We start from the raw sequence: 25,471 nt of genomic DNA on the forward strand, positions 1-25,471 counted from the left end.
TCTGGAAGAAATTCAGCAAAGCGGTAGACAGAAGTGGAATAGGTAGAGTAGGTTTTGTGTGGCTCTTCTTCTTATGGCCTTGTTGTGGAGCAGCCTTTTTGGTCTGTCTGGAGACTTTTGAAGGAGGAGCTGACAGATACAGCTGTTTTCCTGTAGTGGCGGCCATAGATTTGGCTGTGGATAGTGTTACTAGAGACTTAGGTGCAGAATTGCCTTTTTTTTTAAAGATTGATCTTTTTTTCTTTTGGTGGGGAGTCAATTTACGGCCGCCCGTGTCCGAGGTTACAGAGCAGGGGTCAGAGTCTGCCTCGCTAAGCTCCTCTAAAAGAGGATTCGAGAAAATTGATTGATTATGCAAGACTGGGGGCGATGTGTCAAACGCCCTTGTTTCCCCGGTGTCTGAGGTGTTGCCGGGAGGGGCTGATGCCACAACCGTCCCAGATGGCATAAGAGCGCCCAATGCAGATGGCTGGATGGTCTCATCCGGCGTAGCAGAAACCGCTGGATTCCCTGGGAGCCCTGCACCAACAAGGTCGAGGTTGCCCGGTATACCCGCCGCAACCGGGTAAATCAAGGCCGTGATGGTCTGGGGGGCCGGAATGTTGTGTGAAATGGAGATCTGGGCCTGGGTGGGTGGGTTGATGGCCGGGTGGAGTGGACACAGTGCGTCTTGTGGCTGCTGAGACAGAGCGGAGTCAATTGTACTTTCTTGGAAGTTGGTTGACGACCGGGCGTCCGGGATGGCAGCCGGAGATGAGAGGAGTTGAGAAGCGAATGAAGCTCCAATTGCCGCTGGGCCCACCCCCAGACCCCCCAAGGCGGGACGAGGGCGGGCAATAGCGGGTTCTGTTGCCAAAAACTGACGGTGGCCCGGAAGACCTCCAAGTGCTCTGTCTTTGGGATCCTGTGAAGACAGAGAAGTCTGCGATTCCCTGGGCAGGGAGAAAGGAGATACTGCAGACATAGTGTCTTGGACCACCGGGTGGAGTACTGGTGTTTGCCCGTGGTCATTGCCTCTACCGGGCAGTGGAGATTCTTTGAAGTCCCCTGAATGTGAGTGGCCCAAGTTTGATCGAGGAAGCGGGTTACTGGACGCTGGAGCTCTCGCCGGAGACAGTAGCGGGGCGGAACCAGCGACGCTGCCGGACACCAACGAAGGCACAGTCAATAGAGTTTTCTTTGTGCGGCTCCTTAGGAGACGCTGATCCAGGTCTTCATCGCGGGTAAGACAGGGGAAGGGAGAGAGAAAGGGGGGGGGGAGAGAGGAGGGGAGGGAGGAGGGAGAGGGGGAGGGGGGGAGGCAAGAAGAGGGTCAGCGATGGGAAGGGAGAAAGGGATAAGAGGGGTAAGAGATAGGAAAAAAAAGAGAACGAGGGGGAGAGGGGGAGAGTGGGAGGGGGGGAAAGCTTGGGGGGAAAGCTTGCCGGAGGTAGGAAGGGGATGAGGGAAAGCGAGAGGCGGAACGAAGGGAAATAAAGGGGAAAAAACAGTCAGTAGCTTGCCGCCGGGTAGACTGTGTTCCGCCGACTCACAGAAACAAGAATCCGGGAGGCTTGAGCCAGGGAGGACAGAAGGGGGCGCAGAGTTGAAACTGCCTGCAGTTCGCAAGTTCACAAAAGGTGCCAATAGACACAAGGAAACACAAGGGATCCTACCTCTTGGTCCTTGTTGCACGGGATGCCCTTAAGTCCATGAGGTCCTTGGTGGAGCCGTCAGCCCCCAGCTCCCGGGGCGGACTGGGGCAGACTGGAACTCAGCTCGGAACTCCGCGCGCGCTCCGCACGGCCACAAGCTTTTTAAAGGCCAGTTGGGCTTTTTCTTTCCTTAAAGGTGTACACCGCGTACACAGTGGAAGTGGATCACTGCTACAAAATCACGTCCTCTCACAGCAGAGCTCTGGGGCAGACTGGAACTCAGCTCGGAACTTGTAATTGTTCAGAAGCGTTCTGGAGCTGAGTCTCCACTCTAAGAGTAACTGGAACTGCTGATCCTCGACGCCCAGCTGGAAGAAGAAGACTTGCTGCTGCATTTGCTTCGACCGATCCGAAGGCTGCCGAAATCGTCGAAGACTGACTCGAGAGAGGACCTGGTAAGGCGCCCTCTTCCCGTGATCCGAGGGACCATCGAGCACCGCTCCATCTTCGCCGAAGCGCCCTGGAAGACAGACCCTCGAAAGGCTGCCGACCCGAGACGGGACCGCCGAGGAGATCGAAGTGAAGCACCCTGACATCGCCGCCGTCGACCAGGGTTCGCAGGTTTTTGTAACCGTTGGAGGCCCGTCGAAGTTGTTGTCCAGCCGTGGGAACCACTTGACACCGTGCCGCCGACGACCGGAGCCGTCCGCTCCTTGCCTAAGAACATTTGAATTGAAGGACTCCCTCGTCCGCACCGTCGACCGCTTTATCCTGCCGGAGAAAGTCGAGGACGACCAACGCGCCGAGGAGAAACCTGCCGGTGGGTTTCCCGCCACCCGAAGACCACAAAGACTCGAAGGACTCGACGCCCTTGCTGGGCCCCCGTCTCCACAATCTTTGCGGTCCAGAACAATTGTCATCGAGGTGCCCCGCACGCCTCTGCCTTGCAGGACGCCGACGCTCCGTCGTCGACGAGCACCACTTGGATCGAAGCTGCTGCCTCATCGACGCCGTTCTACCCTGTTTGTTGTCGGACGTTCGACGCCCCGTGTCTCCCGCTTGAAAGGGAAGGCATTCAAGAAGGGCCGTCGATTCCCCGACGCCGAACGCCGAGTTCCTCGACGGACGTTCGACGCCCCATGTCTCCCGCTTGTAAGGGAAGGCATTCAAGAAGGGCCGTCGATTCCCCGCCGCCGAACGCCGAGTTCCTCGACGCTTCTCGACGCCTCTCGACGATCCGTGACTCCCGCTTGAAAGGGGGTCGCTCAAGAAGGATCTGTCGACGCCTCTTCGAAGAACTCGACTCCACCAGGTACATTGGGGGGGTAAAAACATTATAGGAGGGAATAAGACTTGCAGAACAATATATGGACTGGGCTTGTGCTATATCTTTATTTTACAGGTTGCCCAGGTGGGGGGGATCTCCACACAGAACTGTGTCTAGTGATAGAGGCCAGTATTCTGCCTATTGCTCAACCATCTTATTTTCTCTCCTCTCTCTATTGCTGGTTTCACTCTATTGATCTGTGTGACATTGTTACAGTATTGCTGATGCACTTTAATGAGATCTAATACAAAGGGTGGTACCACTTTAGAATTGTATATATTTGCCATTGTTGATTTTCCTAAGTACAAAGTGAGTTATTATGATAAGTGTACATAACCTTGAATATTGATTATATAAAGACTGTGTTCTAACCAATACAGTGTGTGGACATTCCTTTGTGGGGGTTTGGGGACTACACTGTACTTAAGAACCAGCCTGCATCACCTCCTGAGAAGCTAGGCCTTGATTGCTCTACCATAGCTACCGAATAGAGAATCTAGGCTGGGGTCCTCTGTGCCTCCCCTCTACCATATAGAGAGCAGAAGTACAGACCACCCCCTACCAGTCTTTACAGGCGCTGAGCCATTCCATGAGATCACTATGAGTGATTGTTTTTGTAGGTTCAAGTAAGGTTCGTGGAATCGGGTGATGGAGTCCCGATGTTTGGAAACGAGAAAGCTGTTTAGGATGTTGTTTCAGGCTGGTCTGGTGGGGGGCATTGTGTTTTCTAATTCTTGTATTAAAAATCTCGATTTCTGTGTTTGTGCCGCCAACCGAATGATTCGTCATCATTCGGGGCCCTTACTACTTTGGCCGCAGGCACATCTTTTCCCAGGGGTGGTACAGAGATGAACGCACCCCAGAGGCGAAATCTTTGTTGCCTGTAAGATGTCTCCAGTCTCTTTATCTGCCCCTTGGTTCTGAGCCAGTGGCGGGGAAGCCGGGACTATCTTTACAGTGTTTCCATGAGGAGGACCATATATGTAATCAGTAGTTGGCATAGGTCGATGGGTGTCCGGTCTAAGTGAGGCTTCTTCATTTTTGCTCTGCTGTTCCAAACCGGTTACAAAACCTTCCAAAAAAGACAGTTTGCTATGCATCCTTGCCAACATGGTGGACTGGTCTTTTAAGGTGTCATTCAACGACTCATATAATTAGGTGAACGAAGCCATCGCAATGGTTATGGATGACCTTATGGTGAGCAGGTCAGGTTTTAGTGTGGGGGGCTGCTGGAAAGTCGCAGATGTTCTAGGTTGTTTGTCCTTTCGCCTTCTTGATGCTATTTCTGGGGAAGATTCTAAAGATGTAGATGACAGTGGATTTCTTGTTCGCTTTATATCTTGTGCCCCTGCTTGCTCTAAGTTTCTTGGCTGCTCTCCAAGGGCTTCTTGTTTGGGGGTCTAGCCTCTGATTTTCCACGAGGGCCCTGGCCTCCAATCTGGTTAAGGGTTTGTTTCCTTTGTGATGTAATGCACAGATTGAGGGGTCTAGTGTTTGGTCTAAGCCCCTACTTGAGGATTTTGACAGTGTGTGTTTCGGCTTGCTTGTAGTTTGTATTGGTTCACAGAAGATGCTGGGTTTTCATCCTCCGGTTTTAAACCCAATCTACCTCCCGGACCTGGTTTAGATACAGGATCTTTGTCTCGCAAACTATTTCTTACTTGAATGGAGCTTGCTGAGGTGACCTCACCTTTAGAAGTAGGGGCCCCCATTCTGTTATTTTGTGAGTCTGACCAGAATTCCCCCGCTCCTTACAGGATTTCAGCATCCGATAGTTCCCCTGTTATTTCCAGGGTGTTTTTTTGTGTTCGTTTAGGTTTCAGGTGAAAATACTTTATCTTAGAACTCGAAAACAGGGCTCCTTCCCTGTTCTTTTTGGTTGGTCTTAGTGGCGTAGAGGATGAAGCCTCTGTAACTTTCTCTCTCTATGCCCATCAATCGGGGTGAGAGGGTCTGTCCTCTCATGTAAAGTGTGATACGCGTGTTGAGAGGCCGGTTAACCGCCAAAGCTGATAGTTAACTGCCATCATTTAAGGAGATAAGAAGTGCCTCAGGTCGCTGGGCCTTCATTCTGTTTGCTGCTTTTTTTTAAAATGTAAATCATAATAATGGCAATGAGGTGATAAGCCCTGTTTGTGCCGCGGACATCTGTTTTCACTCACCAGCACGAATTCCCTACAGCGCAGAGCCCACCAGCGCTCACAGAAGGCTGCCACAAGACCTGCTGAGGCGTTCAGAGCAATTTCAGCCCACGGTGGGGATCCAGAGAGAAGCACGTGTGTTTCCAGGCTCAGCACACATGGCCTCCAGTAAGATCTGGACACATTTTCACCCTGCAGCTGTGGGTTTTCACACTTGGATAATTGATTAATTATGATGCCTGCACCACAGCTTGGACTAATCGGCAAGAGGGCAGGTGCCCCCCCCCATCATTGTTTACTAGCAGACTAGCACCATGTCAGATGAGGAAGCTGTCAGTAGCTCCTCAGCACAGCCCCCCCCAACCGACCCCTGCACCATATGACAGGGATCATGAATCCCTGCAACTACAGGCGGTCCCACCTTTTGACATCACAGACCCTAGACAGTTTGATGCCCAGATGGTACAGATGGCTCCAACAACTACACAGATACATTGATGCAACGGGGGTGCAGGAGGAACGCCGCCTTAGAGGATGATTAATGCAATCGCTAGGCCCTGTAGTGCGTGACATCGTATTTGAAATGGCGGAGAATAAAACCACATTTCAGGGCATCATTGACTCACTGAACAATTATTTCACGCCTCTACGAAACGTGGATTATGAACTGCACATTTTCCATACATCCACACAATTTCGTCATGGGACTCAGCAAGAGGATGAAATAATATTGTGACTTCGGACACTTCTCAACGGAACATGCACTCAAATCACAAACAATTGCTGGCTGTGTCTCAGCCGAATTCCGCAAGTAGTTACTGCAGAGAACTAGATTGCTAGAGGAAATACTACAACGGGCCAGGGCTGACATGGCTCTTTCCATGCAGACTGAATCCCTAGGAAACATCAAAATCACGCAGATGTCATCCACAGCACCCTTATTCCCGGTCAGAGTGTCTGAGAGGGAACAGAGCAAAGATCAGAAGAAATGCTACAGGTGTGTTACAATTCCCCACATATTGGCCCATGCCCCACTGCCGGTCACAATTGTGATAAATATGGAGGAGAGAATAATTTTCAGTCTGTATGCAAGAACGTGAAATATTTTCAAAGGCCCAACAACCACAAAGAAAAAAAAAAAGCAGGAGGACAGACAGCTCTCTCGAGGCAGACAAGAGCTCCCGTAAGCAGAAGTAGATGGTCAACAGCGATCCAGGCATCAGCGGGAGAGCAAAGAGGACCCTTGCCGAAGGTGCTCGCATGAGGACACGAAGAGAAGGTCGAAAAGTCACAAGGTGCGATACATAGAGACCACACCAAGACGCCACAATGCCTCTGACTCCTCGTCATCCAGTGGCGACCGCAAGCAAGGTTATCTACATGCAATAGGAAACAAGACTGCATCAGAATACAACCCAACATTATTATTGAAATTGAACGGAAGCCCCCAGAAGTTCTTGATCGACACATGAGCAACCATAAATGTAGTAAATGAAGAAACTTACCAGGGCCTCAAATGTAAAAGAGCTCTGAAACCGGCTGACATTGACATATACCCATACGGCACAAACACACCTATACAATGTAAAGGCATATTCAAAGCCACGTATTCATACAAGCACACAACAGCAAAGATAATATATGAAGTCAAAGGCGAGGTGCCGGGTGGCAGCATTCTCTGTTTCAAGTCTGCCATACAGATGGGGCTGGTACACAACATGTACCAAATCATGACGACCTACACCGTGAACCAAAGGACATGATGATCAACATTTTTTAAAGGACTAGGATGACTCAAAGGGAAACAAATCAAATTACACATCAACCTGGAATTTAAACCCGTTGCACAACATTGTAGAGGAATTACAATAAACCTCCAAAAGCCAGTAGAGGATGAACTACACTCGCTCCTAAATCAAGACATTATAGAACATGCCACCGGGCCCACACCGTGGCTGTCACCCAATGTCCCAATCCCGAAAAAGGAGAACGGGAAAAGCATTCGCATCTGCGTAGACATGAGGGCTCCCAACACGGCCACTGAAAGAGACTTGTGTCCCCAAGAATGACTGACATGATGCACTTGTTACATGGAGCAAAAGTCTTTTCAAAATTAGACCTCAAGGGCTACCATCTGCTTGAACTACACCCAGAGTCCTGCTATTTGCTATATAACTACATTCGCCACACACTTGGGTCTTTTTTGTTACAAGCGACTGAGCTATGGGGTGTCTTCGGCCGCAGAAATCTTCGAACATGAAATACATCAGATAATGCAGCACATCCCGCAATTACTGAATTATAGCAACGACATCCTAGTGTTCAGCGCGACCCAAGATGCTTATGACGATGCACTGCATAGAGTATGTATGGCGTTGGAAGAAGTCAACTTGACTCTAAATGTCAACAAGTGCAAATTGAGCAAGAAGACGCTTAAGTTCTTTGGACATATTTTTTCACACAAAGGACTACAACCAAACCGCGACAAAGTTCAAGTGCTCACTGAAGCACCCCCTCCCCGAACAACATCACCTGGCCAGTCATTTTTAGGTATGGCCAGCTACTGTACACGGTACATACAGGACTTCATCTGTCAGCACACCTTTACTGCATCTCACAGGAAAGGGACACGATTTCTATTGGTCAAACAAGTGTGCGGGGGCGTTCCATGAAATGAAATGACGGATCTCATCAGCTTCATGCATAGCCTCCTATGATCTCGATCTTGAAACAGAACTAAGCGTCGATGTTAGCCCAATTGGCTTGTGAGCGATCCTTGCCCAATTCAAACAGGCCAATGGAACAGTAGAACGATTTATGGCTAACCTAAAATGCACTCTGCAAGTGTGCTCCATCACAAATGCCTCATTTATGCAAGCCATCTGCACTCTCCTCCGAGACTATCGAAACACTCCCCACAGCTCCACAGGAGTGTGCCTCTCCGAACTCATGTTTGGCTGAATTGTAAGAACTACCATACCACATCTGCCTTCCATCGTGGTATCCACGGATGTAGAACTAAAGGTGAGAGAAAAAGACAAAGAAAATAAAGAAAGAATGAAAGTGGATGCAGACTCAAGGTGATGGAGGCAGAGGTGCATATAGGTGACCAAGTACTGGCGAGTCAGACACAAAGGTCGAAGTAGACACTGGCTTTCAATTCACAACCCATGACAATCACCCACCTCAACGGATCCAAGGTAACAGCAGCAAGCCCAAATGGCACCATCACCAGAAACACCCCATTCTTCAAACGACTAGGAGAAGAAGCAACCCAACAAAGTGAAAAGAGTGAGCCCTCCGATGGGGAGGAGACGGGAACCTCCGGCTCCACAGGTTTCTCTGATGGAGATGTATTCCCTCTTGGACTCAAGTAGCTTCCCAGAGAGGGTGATTTGTCCCTCTGGGGAGTTTTTGTAGTGTCCGTACATGGGTGAATTGACTTGGCTCCTGGTGTCTCAGGTAAATTCGATAGATCATCGATTGGGGGATTGTTTGGAAATAGTGGGTTATGAACTTGAGCTGTTACTGACGGTCTTTGCTTGTGGAAGAAGTTCTGAGCTCTGCGGAAGGCGCTGGTTTGGTAAACTCAAACGGATTGTTCAGCCCGTTTGAAGACATTGTTGGGGTTACCATTTTTGAGGTTTCAAAGCCAAAATCCCTTGCCAGGGATTCAGTGTTAATTCTTCAGGCCCCTGTATTTTTATTTTTACCAATGGCACTCCCAGCGAGGTTTCCACTGGGGGTGTGTGGACCCCCTGTATCAAAGAGCATGGTTCAGAGCCTGAGGGTCCACCCTCCCTTCCACACTCACTCTGATAGGTCGTAAGTGGCGTGTCACCCTGGTCCCTCTCCACTACGAACACCGTCTCCGCCCGTGACAAGGGAGCCAGGGCTCCTTGGTGATTGCCCAATGCTGTGGAAGCTTGTTTCAGCACTGAGTGTTGGTGGTTTCGGCGAGTCTTGATTTGGTTGAGAGTTTGTCTCCCTGATCATTATTTCGCTCATTATCGTCAAGGGGTGAGGAAGAAAAAATGTTTAAACAAGTTGATGTAGCATTACGCTTACCAGCGTTTTTGCAATGGTGGAGGCTTGTTGTGTTCCCACCAAGGAAGGGTCAAAGCGGGGGGCCTCCCGGATTGGAACTCCCAAGTTTCTTCCATCACCAGGCCTTCCTCTGTCTTCCTCCAGCCGATGCTCGACGCTGAACTCTGCTCCCCTTCGACCGGCAGCAAGAGCGGCAACCCAAATGGGAGCCTCCCACTGCCCTCCCGCTATCAGAAGCTGTTCTCCATTCACCACGCTGGAGGAACGGACCTACAGCAACTGCAATCTCATGTCTCATGTAACCCTGTGACCAAAATGGGATGGTTAAAAAGCCCCCCATGGCGTGTAGCCATTTGGGCTACTTAGGGCATGATCAGAAAAAAGATTACAGCAGGACTTAAGTAGAAGAGCCTCCTAAAACAAAAGAAAATTTGAAATGCCATGGAAGCCAACCAATAGTTTAATGGAGACCTCTTGAGCTGCTTTAGGGGTGATTGCAATATCTGCACGCTCAGCAGGGAATTGCTGGATGGGTACAGAGGGAACCTGAATACCTTCTAGGCAAATCGGCCATCTCAGGCTGGGGGAAATCTGGCACTGGTACAGTCCACTCGCCCTGAAATTCCTTCCTAGTGACTGCTTTCTCAGCAGCTGCCTGTTCCTCCTTTTCAATCTCCTCTGGGTCACAGTGGAAGTAAAGGTCCGGCATGACTTCCAGCAGTGCTCACAGGAAATTGTGCCTCGCATGCGCAGCACCGCCTCATGGGTCACCATCCACCACAGCAGATCCACAGATTGGCCTCCCTTATTGTTGCAGGGAATGGTGCAATGGAGAGTCTGTGTTGCATAGGGCAATAATGGGGATTTTGACATCTGAAGCCTCAGTCAAAGGCTGGTGGTGAGCACAGGGTCGGTTACTACCAACAGGCAGGGCTCCCGGAAGACAGTGTGTATCTGATTGTTAAGGGTCCAAGGAGTGAAACGGCCAGCAATTGGAGTTGCGCCAAAGGATGAAGCAAATGTCAGCACAGCATGCTGCCCTTTATTCCTGTATGAGATCACAAATACATGTGCTGGATTTTCAATGGCTGCGATGACACGGGCTGCCAGAAGCATCTTCACCTGGTTACGTTTCAGGTTTATGATGTAAATTTCATCACTTTCCTCTTGTAGATGTACTGCTCCATCTGGAAGTCCAGGTTGGTGTCCCCAGATGGGTCCCAGCAGCAAGTAACTTGGACATCCGCCTCCTTCATCTGCAGGACAACAAGTGGTCTGGACATTGTAAATTCCCTTTTGTAGCAATGATGAGGAATTTTGAGTAAAAGCCGTCTGAAGTCTAAAACAGCTGAATGTGAAAAAGTATTCAATGTTCAAGTCTAAAACAGTGCTTTCATTTGCAAACATAAACAAAGTCAAATAGTAAATCTATTTGCAAGCATAAAGAGTTGCTGTTCACTATGGTTAAATATAACCAGTGCATGTTGAAAAGAACTGCCACCTGTCATTTCTGCGATATGCTTATAAAAATCGCATTCAAGTTATAGAACTGAATAAAGTTGAATGTGACATGATGTGGAGGAAACCAGTTTATATTTAGAAGGAACTGAAGAAAGTATTTCTTTTCACCTACTGGCAGAGAAGGCTCATGGTTTCCAATCTTTAAAACCCAGAGAACTGAAATTGATAGACATTCATGTTTCTTGGGGGATGGAGGCCTCACCCAAGACTGAGAAGGCACAACCTTAGAGGAAATAGAGAAGACTGCCATTGTGGCATTCTGTGTACTGTCGCATGCACGTGAACCCTGGAGAATGGGAGCAGAGCCAAAGGGAGGTGAGATGGGCCATTGTATCCCCCTCCCTACTCTAGGAGCCACTGTGGTGGATCGGACTTGGCAGAGGTGACAGTTTGTGGATTCCCGCTGCCATCGATGTACATGCCATTGATGCAAGTTCAGTGACCTCTGACCGATTTAGTAACCAGCTGACATCAAGGAGGCTATTGACTCATATTCCTATAGTTCATTTCTCAGGACCCCCTAGCCATCTGCCCCATTAGGGAAAATGGGGCTCTTACATTGAATCCCAGTCCTCTCACAGTTAAACGGACTGATCCAACCACCTTTCAGACCCCACCACCAGACCATGCTTCCTCAACAATGTCACTCTAATTATTGAACCTCATGAAGCAAATGTACAAACAAATTTCATTAACTACGAAACAACCTCAAATAGCATCCGTGTTTGGAGTATGACCATGGATAATTAAGTTCTCAAGGTATCACTCCCAGCACAAGATCATCGAATACTCATGCCATCGATCTGCATGACTACGTACTAGAACAGAAACTGGATCTACTATGCCTCACTGAAACCTGGCTGCAGGAGTTTAACGCTCCTACCATAGATCTTGCTGTACCTTTTCACAAAATCAGGAAACCGGTAAGGGAGGGGGGTGGGTGGCAATCATAGCTAGGGAAGAATTGCACCTTTGAAACCCCAATCACATACCCAGGGTGTGAGATTATCAATCTTAAATGTCCCCCCACTCCTTCTGCATTAACATTCTCCTTGTGTGTATCGCCCTCCAGACAACATGCCTAACTTCATTGAAGAGCTTATCCAAATCTTACAACCCCTTAACAAACTAAGCAGCACCACGCTAGTCCTTTGGAATTTGAATAGGCGGTGTGGAGATACCTTAGACCCTGAAGCAATCAGCCTAGAAACTAGCCTCAATCACTGATGTTATGGTACGTAATCGGGAACCTATCCATAACAAGGGTAAAACATCAGATTGGGTGGCTAGCCAGATCCTCGACATCAGAATAACCAGAACTAAGCCATGTATCTGTTCTGACCATTCCTTCGATGAATTTCATATCTACCCCATGCAGCCCCTAAAAAGGCAACCTAAATTATGAAAGAAATTCCAGAATAGGAACTTCAAAACATTACTCCTTCTGATCTCATGGTATGGACCACGCAGCTATTCAGGGACACCACAGACGCCAACCCGTTACCAGCTGCTTATGACCAGCATGCTTGACAGGCTTGCACCCATCATAACAATTACAGTGGGAGAAGGAACGTCTTGTAACTGTTGGTTTACACCTACACTTGAACTTAAGATGAAAAGACAAGCTGCATGTGTATTATCTAAAACCAAATCAGATTGCCATAAAGTAATTGACGATATCATATAAAGCTCCTGTCATTGATACTAAGTAAGATTTCCTAGATGAGCAAGTAGTGAACGCCAAGAATTGCCCCAAGCAACTTTTCAAAATTTTGAAAACTTTAGAAAGGCCACAACTCCAGCCTTAGACCTTCATACCTACCAAGGAAGATTGCTCCAATGCACAATGTGCCTTCTTTGATAAAATCACCATTGCACAGGTGAAAATCAAATGCTATGCCCAAACTGAACCCAAAATAATCTCAGCTTGCGTTTCTCTGCCCCGCATCACGCCAAATAGGTCAAAGCAGTGGAACAGCTAGCCTTTTCCTTTAAAGTCATCACTACCCTTGAACTCACAGAAGCGCTTACCAACATGCACCCAACCTCCTGCCCCAGGGACATCATACCCTCTAAGATTATTCTAGAACACAAACCTTTTTTTGTACCTTTCCTGACCCGCGTTGTCAACTCCTTGTTTAGGCATAATATCATTCCTGACTGCATTCAAAAAGTACCTGTTGCGCCACTTGTCAAAAAGGCTGGGCTCAGTCTAAAAGATCCCTCAACCTCAGACCCATCACCAACTCTTCTGCTGAGGATGGCTGCCAAAATTGCCACAAGCTACTTTCAAGATTCTTTGGATTAACTTTCCATTCTTCATCCCAGGCAATCTGGTTTTAGGTCCAATCACAGCACTGTGTGTTGTTGGACCTTCACACTAACATGCTGGACATAGTTGACAAGAACCAGTGTGGTTGTTAATGCTGTTGGACTTATCCACAGCTTTTGATTTATTGGGTCATGACATCCTTCCTTACCACACTCCAAAGATCCGGCAGATGCACCCACCAAGCCTTATCGTGGTTCCACTCTTTCCTATCTTGTTGGGCCTCGGCAGTGCACTCAGATGGCCACGTTTCGGACCCTGTTGCCATACATTGTGGAATTCCCCAAGGGGGTTGTCTATCCCCAGCCCTTTTTGCCTTATATAGTAAACCACTGTGTGATAAACTGGAGGAGGCTAATATTCTGTTCTCTAACTACGCTGATGCCACTCAACTGCTGCTTACATTGAGCAACCAATACTATTCTGACTCAGCCAAACTTGATAACATCTTTCATGAGATTAAGTGGTTAATGACTATCCACCAGATGTGTCTTTACTCCAAGACAGAGCTGCTACTTTTTGGCCCAAAACTAGTCTGATCCAAACTGGATCCCCACTATGCCCATTTTGATATTGTTGGCTGCTACATCTTGATGCTCAGCAAGGTTAATTCTGGGTACTTGCCTAGACTCTTCATTGAGCTCCGACTCACTAGTAGACAACTTGATGAAAATCACATGCTATCATCTGAACCTGTGCAGGCAAGGTAAGCCGTTCATCTCATAAATAAACTGTAACACCTTAGCCAGGGCAACTATCTTTTCTCGACTTGACTATTGTAATGCGCTCTTAGGGGGTGCAACTAAAAGTAATATCTCCAAGCTCCAGAAAATCCTAAACAAGGCCATCCGCATCATTAAAAACAAGGGATGCGGGGAATACATTTCTCAACACAGGAAAAGTCTAAACTGGCTCCCAGTAAGCTCGAGAGTATGCTTTAAGTCTGGTACATAAGTGTGTCTATGGCAAAGACCCCACCTTACTTCAAAGAGAAACTGGCGAACTACCATCCCCAGGGAATACTTGTATCTAATAACCACTGGTTACTGGTATGTCCCAAGCCTAAGCGTGTTCAAGATAATGGAAGATATTTCCCCTTCCTTGCTGTTACAGCCTGAAATGCCCTCCCTTTGGCACTCGGACAGGAAGCTCTCCAACCTTTTCCCAAACAACTCAAGACATTCTATTTGAATAAATCTCATCCTCCACCCTGCCTTGTTGTCCCATACTTGTCATCTGCGTGTTTAGCGCTCCGATGCCCACAGGTTTTCGTCGCAATAGAAATAAATAAATACAAAATAAATGTGAGTTTATGCACACCAGTGGCTGCTATCGAATGTATGCTCGACACTGGGCCGATTTCGGACATGATTAGGAGAGACTCCAAAAGAAGGTGAACAACAAGGGAGACCACAGGAGGAGGGACACCAATAGATGTTTCTAATTAGCTGTTTATTTTATGGTTGTATCCAATGAATGGCTGGGAGCTAACTGACTTGTTATTCAACTTTGTCTGGAGGAAACCTAGGATGACTTTGTTATGCCACTTCACCCCCGCATCCCCCCCCCCCCCGGCCTATGTTTGGATCAGTCTGTTTTACTCCTGCTGTGATTTGTGCCCATGCATTTGTCTCTTGGGACTCCTCATAAAAACCTTCAGACCATTGATTCACGCCTCACTGCGTCACCTTGGGGTGTGATAGTGCTGCTGCACAATTGCTTGATCTCATCCTTAATCAAAGCACTCTTAGGAGCTTGTTTTGCTTACGGTTGTGAACAATTGTTTCATGTTGGCGCCCTGTTATCTGTGACCTCCTCGCTGCCCTTCTTTCTTTGAGGACCTGAACTGGCTTTATCCATCTACTACCACATCCATGTGCATTCTGAAGTGGCGCTAGATTTGGTACATGAACTGATGACCTGTCCTGTTCCATCTGCTTTCTTGTCCACTCTTTCTAATTAGAATCCATTTTCTGCACAGGTGTGCTGTGCTGTGGCTCCTTTGGCTGTACTTTTAATTGTCTGTGTTTTTACATATTCTGCTCCAGCAAGCCCCTTTGTGGGGGTGGTGATTTGCCCTGTTTGTTCTATACAGTTTAAGTGGACTAGAATGAAGAATGAACTACCATTGATGGGAGGGGGTGGGTGGGGAGGTTCTATGTCAAAGTAGTGTTTTTATTATTTTTCTCCTTTAGCTTTGTATGTTCTGTTTTATTTTAACAGAAGAATCCACATGCTAGTTTGCCAAGCTCCCTGGCAAAAGCTTCATTTGCAGACAAGGTATGCACTGCTCAATAGTGCAGATTGCATCACCGAGACCTGGTGGAGTGATCCTCCTGCCCATGATAACGGGCCCATCACTCCTGTTGGGAGCGATGTGGGGGAGAGAGGGACAGGCCATTCCATTTTCCTGGTTCCCAGATGCATATGGAGGCTGAATCTTCTGTCTAGCCACAACATGGAATTCTGTGGGTCATGAAACTGAACCTTACCATTGGCTAACTGGCCACCACGTGATCACCCCCAAGTGATTATTTTACTAATGGGATCAGGACGACCTTGTGCTGGGAGGCTTAGTAAAGGGTGCATAGGCAAATGGAACATTGTTTACCTGTTCATCAGGCTTACTCTCCCTGCTAAGTCCTACCCCTCAATAATGCTATTTTGGGATTGTTTGTCATTAATACCTGCTCTATAGTGCCTATGTTCATCTGGACTTTGCTTCAAACCCTGTGATAGACGCCAACCCCTTCACTCCCCAACCCTCTCCCCCCAGGGCTTGTACTGGGGTCCCTTTGCTGCACATCCCACCTTCCACCTCTGGGCTGGCATATGGCCAGGTTGAACCTCAGGATTTCACAAATGAAAAAACCTGCTTGAGGCCCCATAAAAGGGATGGGACCCACACCACTGTTTCCCTAATAGGTCCAATTACTACCAATCTCTACTCTTCCAGATGATTAGTGTAACCTATTCCTCCCATCTGTAAAGCACCTGTTCAGGGGGTTGCCTCTGAACTCACCAGTAAAAATTACAAAAGTAGTGAAAAAGGAGTGTAGGCCAGGCAAGCAGTAACAGTTTTATTCAGGGCCCTGGACGCAGCTGGCACATCAGTATTCAAAAAGAACGCGTAACAGAGCTGCATGACAAGGAGCTGTCAAACGCCCCTAAATCAAAAGCTTTTATAATCGTCTAAACTAATTAACATCAATCACTTTGCAACATTTACATGTCTCCCCACAAGAAGCTGGTTGGTGAAATCATATCATACCCCTATGGGTCCCGCAAACCTTACCACACCACCCCTAGTTTCCCGTTGTGACATCACAATCTAACCCCCAATACCCACATCATAGTGCCAATTCATTGAAACATTTGAGATGACCAGTGGATCTTGATTGAATTGCCCCGATCATCTCATCTACTTTCTCATGAGAAAGTCTTCTACCGTGATACTGTCCGAGCCTTGAACCAAGAACAAGTTACTGTGTTAATGTTGCGCATTAGGAACTCTTCAACCTTCTTCCCAGACAGAGATTTACTCGGGGTTCTGGGGGGGGGGGGGCGATTGAAGGAGGGGGGTGAAGGTGTTCAATTTATAGACCGCCATGGATTTTCTGAAACCATCAGTAGACCAGGCTTTGTAAATTAAAATGGCGAATTATAAAATTATTGTGGATTCATTGCCTTTCTGTGGCACCAATGAGTTCCGTTTTATGACCTTGAAAGTAACAAAGATTGTTCGCTTCCTACTGTACAATCCTGGGTTTGTGGTATTTGCAATGTGCTACCAGCCTCTGTGGCTTCTAAGCAAATTAATGAAGCACGTGTTTCTGAAAAAGCATGCTTTGAGGCCTTTTTACCGTGCTGAACTTAACATTTTTATCACACACTGATAAATGGGACCTCTGAAGTCATTCGTTTTCGTATGTACGGGAGGTTGGATGAAAACACCTTCTGATTTCACCAATAAAATACAAATGCACAAACAATCTGCATATAGAATTGTTTTGACATCCTGGACTAATAATTGGTGGCATAACATGGGGTTGGTTTATATGAGAACTGACATGCATTTTTGAGCGGGGTATTGGATCGCTCTATCTAGTGCCCCACCGGATGTTAAAAAGCATTCATATCTCGCCATTCAATCACACCCGAGCTGTAGGATTGCCTATAAAGCTCTGATCCAAGGGAGTTGTTTACCACCAAGTCAAATTTATTTAAAAAGAGTAAAGGGAACGTTCCATGACCGAGGGATGGGTGCGTTTTCAGCAGCAAAAAAACTGATTGCCGCCCAACGAAGAGGGGCAACCACCTGGTTAGTCTCTTCAAAGGGATTGGGTTGAAGCATCTGGGCACATGACAACCATAGTAAGAAGGCCTTTCTAGCTACGTGAGATACTCGCTTCTACGTCAGCGAGTAGTTGGTTACTTGGCTATTGGTTCTAAACATTCTTGAAGTGTCTTATTTTTTATTTTTAGTCAAGCAACTGCCATATATGACGGGTTGTGGCCTGTATCTTGTGAGTTTCATTGCAAAAGTTGCGTTATGGAACAGTTATTAGGGCCCATTACGCATATATGTTAGGAAAGATTTCATGATTGCAGGTAATTTTCCTTCCATGTGGCAACCCCTAAACTTTTTGCTGTTGTTTTCACCTTGTTATTGACTTTGCCAGAGAAGTGCAGCCTTCTGCCGCACTCCTCTGGGCTTTCGTTCCTTTCTTACGGGGAAACTGACATGCCCTTAAGACAGTCAGTACCGGGGAACGCTGTTTCCCGTAGTTTCTTTTATCATGTTGCGGCTTTAGTGCAACATGACACAAGAGGGCACTGTAAGCTAAGTTACAGCTCTCTTGGGTCTCTAGCCTTCTACAGGCCCTAGATACTCTTTTAGGATGGTATTTTGATCGGTGCAAGTCATTCAGGGACTGGAATGGTGGCAGCGATCGTTTTGTTTATTTTGAGCTCCTTTTGGCGTTCTGAGCACGTTTTTCGCACTGAACCCAAAATGGTGGCCTGGCTCCAAAAATGGCCAGACCACGAGGCTCCTTTGTCCTGTCCACTGACCGTCTTGCTCCCTTCACCTTCCCCAGGTCGAGCGACCCGGGGCCTTCCTTATTTGGGCATGTACTTTCCCGCGAAACGTGGTTGCTTTCGCGGGCTTCTACATGTCTTTTGTGTGCCTCCAGGGTGTGGGCTGGGATGTCTGGTCCCAATACACATCCTGGGTGCCAGAGAGTCTAGGGTGGTGTGAATGCCTGGGACCACCGTGGTCCGTGATTGGTCCACGTATGGTATGTGTGTTGATGAGCGGATCTCCCATTGGCTCCCCTCCGTTTTGGCGCGAAGGGAACCGTGGATAAGAGGGGGCTGGAAACACCACTACCATGTCGATCTCCTGAGTTCTCACGAACGAAGGAATACAGGAGCCAAGTATCCTGCAACCAAGAGGCTGGACCGAGGAATCGCTGGTGACCCGCTGAAGGAATCCTCCTTTGCACTGCTGTCGTCCTGTGAAACCCTTTCCTCCTTGGATCGAACCAGAAGGCCTGTACTGGTGCTTCGACCTTTGGGATAGCAGGAACAGCTATTCCCGGCGACTTCATCATCTCCTGCCAAGTAAGCCTTCGGAAGTGTCTCTGGGCCATCCAGTTGACTGACCAGCTTACAAGGGAGTCCTGCTCTGTAACTGCCGCCAGGCTGTGTTGTATTTCGAGTCCTGGTCACTCTCCCACGCTTCGTACACTTGGCGTTCCCAAGTCTGAAGGGAGGAGTGTACATTTGGCTTGAATACACACGGCCGCTCCGTTGTCCTGCTGCGGCAACAAACTGTGCTGGTTTCGTCGATTGGGACGTCTTTTTGCTCTACACGACTACGAGGCGTTCCCTGCTCTTCTGAACCTGCCAGCTGCTGAAACTAACGTGGAGAAGCCTGTGTCTGCTTGCTTCGGGGACCGGTGAGTAGTTTAGCTAGGATCTGGTCGCCCTCCTGCAGTATCCCATTGCTTTTCCCTGCTGTGTAAAAACAGCACCCTTTTGGCCGTACTCGCGCTCTGCTTCTGCCCGCTGTGGAGGCTGCGCTTGAGTTGCGGAACCTGTTCTCCTTCTGCTGTGCACTAACCCGAACTGCCTGACTTCCTCCGAAGAGCTTCCCCTTTTGCCCGTTGGCACCGGCGTGGCAGGTACTTTGAGCACAAGGCTCCACTCTTCGCAGGGCTCGGACTTCTATCTAGTTAGGTGCCTCTGAAGGCGAACTGAGTCTAAAGCGTTATCGCACTGCCTGTTTTCCTTTCCTTTCAGGTGGACTACATATTTCGTGCTTTAAACGCTTGCGACTGTGTATTTGTATATATATTGTGTTGATATGGTATGTGTTGGTTTAATATTGTGATATTGTGATTTTCTCGCTACGGTCATTATTTTAAAGGCCTTAAAATAAATGTGTATCTATTTTTGATATAACAACTGTTTGGAGTAGTTTGTAAGCGCTCTTGCTTTGTGTGCTCATTGCGGGCTTTCAGTCACCCTCACCCCTCTTGAGACCTAGTCTTGACCGCCGCGATCGCTACCTTGATTGGTCTGGCTCGTCCAGAGGTTACCCTGTTCCAAGTAATTAGGTTGGCCTTCTGAACTTCTGCGCCACCAGGACAGAGTTCAGAAATCCGTCTTAACAATATACATGGACCCATGCCTGCTTATCTGAGGAATCTCAATATTCCCAAGAAAAATGTCAGAACCCTCAGATCAGAAGAGCTGAATTTTTTTTAACGGTTCGTCTCAAAACTAAGAAGTCCAGAGATGTCGCATTTGTATCGGTTTCACCTCAGACCTAGAACTCCCTCACTCCCTCGCTAAGAGTCATTACTTCGATGGAAGTTTTCAAGAAAGGATTGAAAACTGCCCTTTTCTCCTAATTCGGACCTCGCCTCATACGATATAACCCTGGGACTCTGCTGTTCTTGATGTTTTTGTCTTCTCTTTGATGTTGTATATTGCTAGTGTTGGTTGTTTGTCTCAGCGCCCTTAAGCCTTTGGGTACTTGGTTAACATATACTCACTGTGCAATTTGGGTGTGCAGTACACGTGCACTATTCACAAACGGATCATGCGTATTTGACAGCAAGGTGGAGCTTTGCTTTCCACTAGGCTCTTGGCTTCCCACGTAAGTGCAGGATATGTCCTTGCTGCCTTCAGCAGCCCCCCTGCAGTTCACCCATATGGGCAGCCTGCGTGCACTACCTAAACACCATTCTCTAAAATATAAAGATAAATGACCACCCCGTCACTTCAGAGATATCAGCCCTAGACATATTGCCATAGAATGCAGAGGAACAGACCCATTTATACAGTTTAAGCCTTACCGTCAAGCTTGCACATCCTACATTGGACCCTCCATATATGGTCGCTAAAAATAAAGAAAACTGAAACCAAAGTAATGATCTTTCATAGAAAGTCATAAAGTTAGAATCACTCTCTTCGTTTTCAGGGTGAGTTGGTAGTACCGCTGCAAGCTGAGCACTGGCAATCAAAGCCTTCTAAGAAAACACTTATTATACCATACATCAGAATTGGTCAAAATTATCCCATCTTGGTTAGTGTTATTGGACTGAGATCATTATCCTCTATGGTACCAATATTTATGTACATGACTAAGACAAAGATTTTGTATTGCATTGATAAGAAATATTGATCTAATAATATGTAAATAAGTACTTGAGAAAAATACAAAATTGAGAAAACTGGCTACCCCACTCTAATGTCCGACCAGTGCTGGCAAAAAGATCTATAGATTTATTGTGAGCATGGCTTTCACCTTCAAAATTAGTGAGCCAAATTTGTGCAAAACTTCTCTCATATTTTGTGCAATAGACAGGGAACCATTCGACTCAATTAATATACACTAAACATCACAATTTTTCAATATGTCCATATCAATTTATTAAGTGTTAAGACCACTTTAGAAAAGTTAAAAAAGAGAGAGAAAGAAACAAATTAATATAACACACATTACTCGTGGTACATCAACATATCTTCTCGCTCATTTCTTAAAAAACAATATTTCATATGGGGTTTTGTCTTAATGAACAACCACTTTAAACACTTCAGTAGTTTATAGATACAAGACTAAATTCTTTAGCTAGTATATTGTCAGGTGTCGACATGTTTCGGCCATTCTAGGAGATGAAACACTATCTCTAGTGTCTCTGCAACCAATACTTTTTGATGCCTTCTTCAGGACAGCCAGTTTTCTCAATTTTGTATTTTTCTTGATATTGTGTCTCCCGTTCCGACATACTGGCCCCCCGAAAACAAAAATTGAGGGCGATTACCTCTGTAGAGATAACTAATACGTACTTGAGATCCACAAATGTACCACTTGTGCACAAGTCAACTCTAGAAGAGGTAAGTAAAAACATTAACCTAAGATCTAAGCTCCTGTACCTAAAGATTTTTTCAAAGTTCACAGGTCAGTATAAGTAATCATTTCAATGTCTGAAGATATGTGAAGAGTCCAAGTTTCTCCCACAGGAGATAACTGTGCAAATTCAATATGTATGTTGTGGTTATTGTGACACAAAAGGTAGGTTTTTCTTACAAGACTGCAGTCCCCAAGGTGGTTAGTCAGAGGGATCCCAAAGAAGAGTTTCCAGCCCAGTTTCCACCACCGAGGACCAGAGGAGGAACTGCTCCAGAGAATAGATTCAAACCATGTGAAGAAACATTGCAGTCAAGGGGGAATTCAAATGGTCTATGCAAGTATAATCCAGAAGCCTGAGTTCAGAGGACCAGAGACTAGATTGGGGGGGTCCAATGACCTAGGGAAGACTACTCGTGAAGAGGAATGCTGTAAAGAAGACTGGGGGGGTTTTGGGTGCAGAGGTCTGATTAAGCATCTGGATTGAGTCTGCCTAACATGGCTATGTCTACATAACTACAGGATATTGGATTGATTATCTCCTTCAGACAAACCATGACCAAGAGGCACAGCAGCAGTGATGTTGTCTTGGAGGTGTAACACTTTCCACAGGTGGCTCAGAAGTGGACAAATTCCTCAGCACAGCCAGTCAGCTCAGTGTAATAGTGAAGAGCAGCAGCAGCGCCATAAGGCAAAATGTTTCATGCAGGAGCGGGTACAGTGGTCAAAGTGGGTGGGAGCGCTTGAGAGCGGTGCTCCTCTAATTTAAAAAAAATGTTGTACTATTCCTATACTTTTATTTTAAAAATAAACCGTTCCGTAATGGTTTACTAGTGTAGTAAGAAGTTTACACTTGCACTTCAGTGCACTGCACTGAACATTCCCTTAAATAGCAGGTGTCTGTTTAGGGGTTTGGATTGCGCGTGGGAGGGGCCCTGGCGATGGGGTTTGTAGAGAGCGGGAGCAGGCCACTAGGGAGCATAGTTCCACTACTTCTTTTCATACACTTTGATCACTGAGCAGGCACAAAGCAAGAGCAGCACACAACAGAAGTTCAGATCCAATAGGAGTCCCTAAAGTCTGTTCCAAGAGATTCAACAGAACCCTGGCAAGCTGTGCAGAACAGTGAACCGACTGTGTCCATCATTTCAAAAAAGGGAATCGCCTTCAGCAGGTGTCATGACCACTGTGAGGGGGCACAGAACCCACCAGAACCCAGAGGGCCTTAAAGCCACTGCAAAAGGGCTCCGGGAGCCAGTCCTGGCGACTTTGGCACCAGGCTCATATGTAGGAAGGGAGGGCTGTTCAAACTAGGTCCCATTTATATACATGGGCCTTTAAATCCAACATGGAAGCATCCACACAGTCTAGTTCTAAGAACCAAGCAATGTGGTCTAGTGTTTTGGGTGTGGCAGGCCTGGAACTACTTTCCCTGGTACTACTTTACCTGGGCTATATAAACCACACCCTGACTGCAGAACATGCTTCATGTTCTGCAACCAGCAGCGTGACGCTCACCGTGTCCAGCTCCTGGTCTTCAGCATCTTCCTGTAATCCTACAAGAACAAGATTATTCTGTCTTACCTGAAAAAACACCATCCAGTACTCAGCATCTCAACTGGGCTGCAATCTGTGGAAACCGAGAGAAGAACCACCATCAATCACCTGTGAGTACTAGCTTAATGACTACTGGCGACCCGCTCCACAGCTGCTGTTCAAGCATTGCGACCTGCAATAACGAGAAAGGGAAAAACAATATTAGAACGTACGCTTCCAGAACATCGAATTCCGAAAGTCTTACCTGAATTCCATCGCGCTACGCCACGCTTGCATCCGGAGCACCACAGCAACATCTGCAAAGGAAAAGAGACATATTCAGGTTCGCTTTCAATATTAAACAACCGCACAGCGCTGTACTTAACCTTAACATATTCCGGGGGCAAGTTTTTCACCGCGCTCTCATCCACTCACAGCACCGCAGTGGCCTGTGAGGAGAAGAAGAAAACACAGGTTAGCTTTAAAACACCATAGAGGCGCTGCGCTTCACGCTTTCTCTTACCTAGAAAACGTGCCTCTCCATCCGGCACGCCAGCATCAAGACCTTAAAGAAGGAGATAAAGACATTAACGTATTCCCACCATAAACAGAACAAAGACTTAGTTAACAAACCTACCTGCCTACCAGCAGATTCGGGGTCACAGCAGGCCTGGGCCCAAGGAAGGCACACTGCACCAGTGAAGCAACTCGGGCAGCTCGCCAACAACCGTCAAGCGCCCCTGCACAAGAAACGCAGGACGGATAGCTTACCCTACAAATAACGAAGGTGAGAAAAGAACCCAGTGGGAGGGTAATCGATCAGAGGGAGGGGGGAGATTCACCCATTAGAGACAGTTATCACAAATCAATCCTTCTGTAATTGCAGATTCATTATTCAGCACTGGGCAACTACACATCCATGGTTCCAGGTCTCAGAGCCTTCCAGATGCCACCGGGGATATCAGGTGAGCGTAACAGCAGGCTTCCCCTTGTCAAAGAGAAGCAGTGTTTGTCCGTATGGAGTACAGGAGTGAGAACACAGCTTCTGCCAAGTCCTCCAAATCGCTTGTTGTCTTCCCAGCTTCCTCAGGATAGAGTACAGTGGTTGACCTAAGAATGTCTTCAAAGCCTCACTGAATACACATCTGAAGGTCTGGGTGATTGAGCAAGTACAGGGTGGGTGATGTGGCGTGCTGGATGGAGGAGTCTGAGAAAGAGGTGGCATTTCAATGTGATTTAAGTTAAAGAAAGAACAACAAAAACACCTAACTTTCCTTAGTTCTAAAGGGTAATCCCTACCTAACCAAGGAATAACTGGGGTCTTCCTCAGGGTAAATATCCATCCTCTGTGCAAAAACCTCTTCTACTCTAGCCCTACCGCTAAACAGAAAGAAACCTAAATAGTACCAGGAGAATCACTCCCTTCTCCTGGCTCCACAGGTTCAACCTTCTATTGACCATCTTGTACAACCTTTAGCTTCTGATTCAACAAAGGCAACCCAAGAGAAAGACTCCCTTCTCCTGGTTCCGTGACTCAAAGTGCTCTTCTATCTGGTTTTCACAATAGTTCTTATTAAGCCCTTCTAGTTCCTTCCAGGCTTCTCAGCTATTTTGAATGTACCACACTCTTGATCTCTGACTTTGACAAACGTGTCACACTTACTGAGATGAGGGATACTTCTACCAAGGCTCTGTTCATTTTGGTTACTGTTGGAACAGTTACTGAAATGGAGATTCCTTCCAAAGCGTTCTTTATAACTGTTTTTATCCTTGATGCAACTATTAGGGTGAGGAAGATTACAAATCTTATTCTCAATGTCTTTGTTGGGATGACCGGGAACTCCCGAGGCTTTTTTCACAGGTCCTATTCGCGATGCAATTACTGAGACAAGGGAGATCACGGACGGGGCTTGTTTCACAAATCACCACACCCCTACCGGGTCTTGCGTAGCTCCTGTTAACTTTATTTTGGTTCGAGCACATCAGCAGTTCTTCCTGGGGTCTCGGGCGTTTCCCAGCCAACACTTTTTCAGCTTCGCTCTCCTTTCCCCGCTGCCCCACTGTATCTCTGCAGGCGTTCTGGGCATATGGTATCAGCGAATTGTGGGACCACTCGGTCCGCCTCCTCGAGGCAACGCCACCGTCTGCTGGGTATCAGCTTCCAGCTCAGAGTATTCTTGCTCAGCCATAAAATGACTCTTCTGGTCTGCGGCCGGCGTTCACCCAGCGTCTGGATTGCTCCTGCTACGTCTCGTCTTCTCTCCCAGTTCGAATCTCCTGGGTTGATCAGGAATTGTGCCCGTTGCTCTCTTTAGTAAGTCCTTCTTTGTTTTTTATCTTGTTTGGCTGGGACCTCCCCTGCGGAGTTCCATAGTCCATTGTCAGGCTTAATTGACTACTCCTCCTCATCCCAGCATGATGGTTAATGTTGTTCTTCACAGTACCTTCATAGTACATATCCTGTTTAGACTGAGTATTCATATTCAAGCTATCTAATTTTACAAGAGGAAGAGG

At 47.2% G+C, this 25,471-nt stretch overlaps 1 protein-coding gene and 1 pseudogene across 1 annotated transcript in view; one reads left to right on the top strand and one right to left on the bottom strand.

Annotated features, from left to right (window-relative positions):
• Positions 1–25,471, top strand: part of MYOF (myoferlin) — a 1,388,224-nt gene that overhangs the window by 872,047 nt on the left and 490,706 nt on the right. The gene's annotated exons all lie outside the window — the stretch shown is intronic.
• Positions 9,564–10,432, bottom strand: LOC138473513 (small ribosomal subunit protein uS2 pseudogene; annotated as a pseudogene).

The sequence above is a fragment of the Ambystoma mexicanum genome, chromosome 8, assembly GCF_040938575.1.
Source record: "Ambystoma mexicanum isolate Mex_15411 chromosome 8, UKY_AmexF1_1, whole genome shotgun sequence".
Taxonomy (NCBI): Eukaryota; Metazoa; Chordata; class Amphibia; order Caudata; family Ambystomatidae; genus Ambystoma; species Ambystoma mexicanum.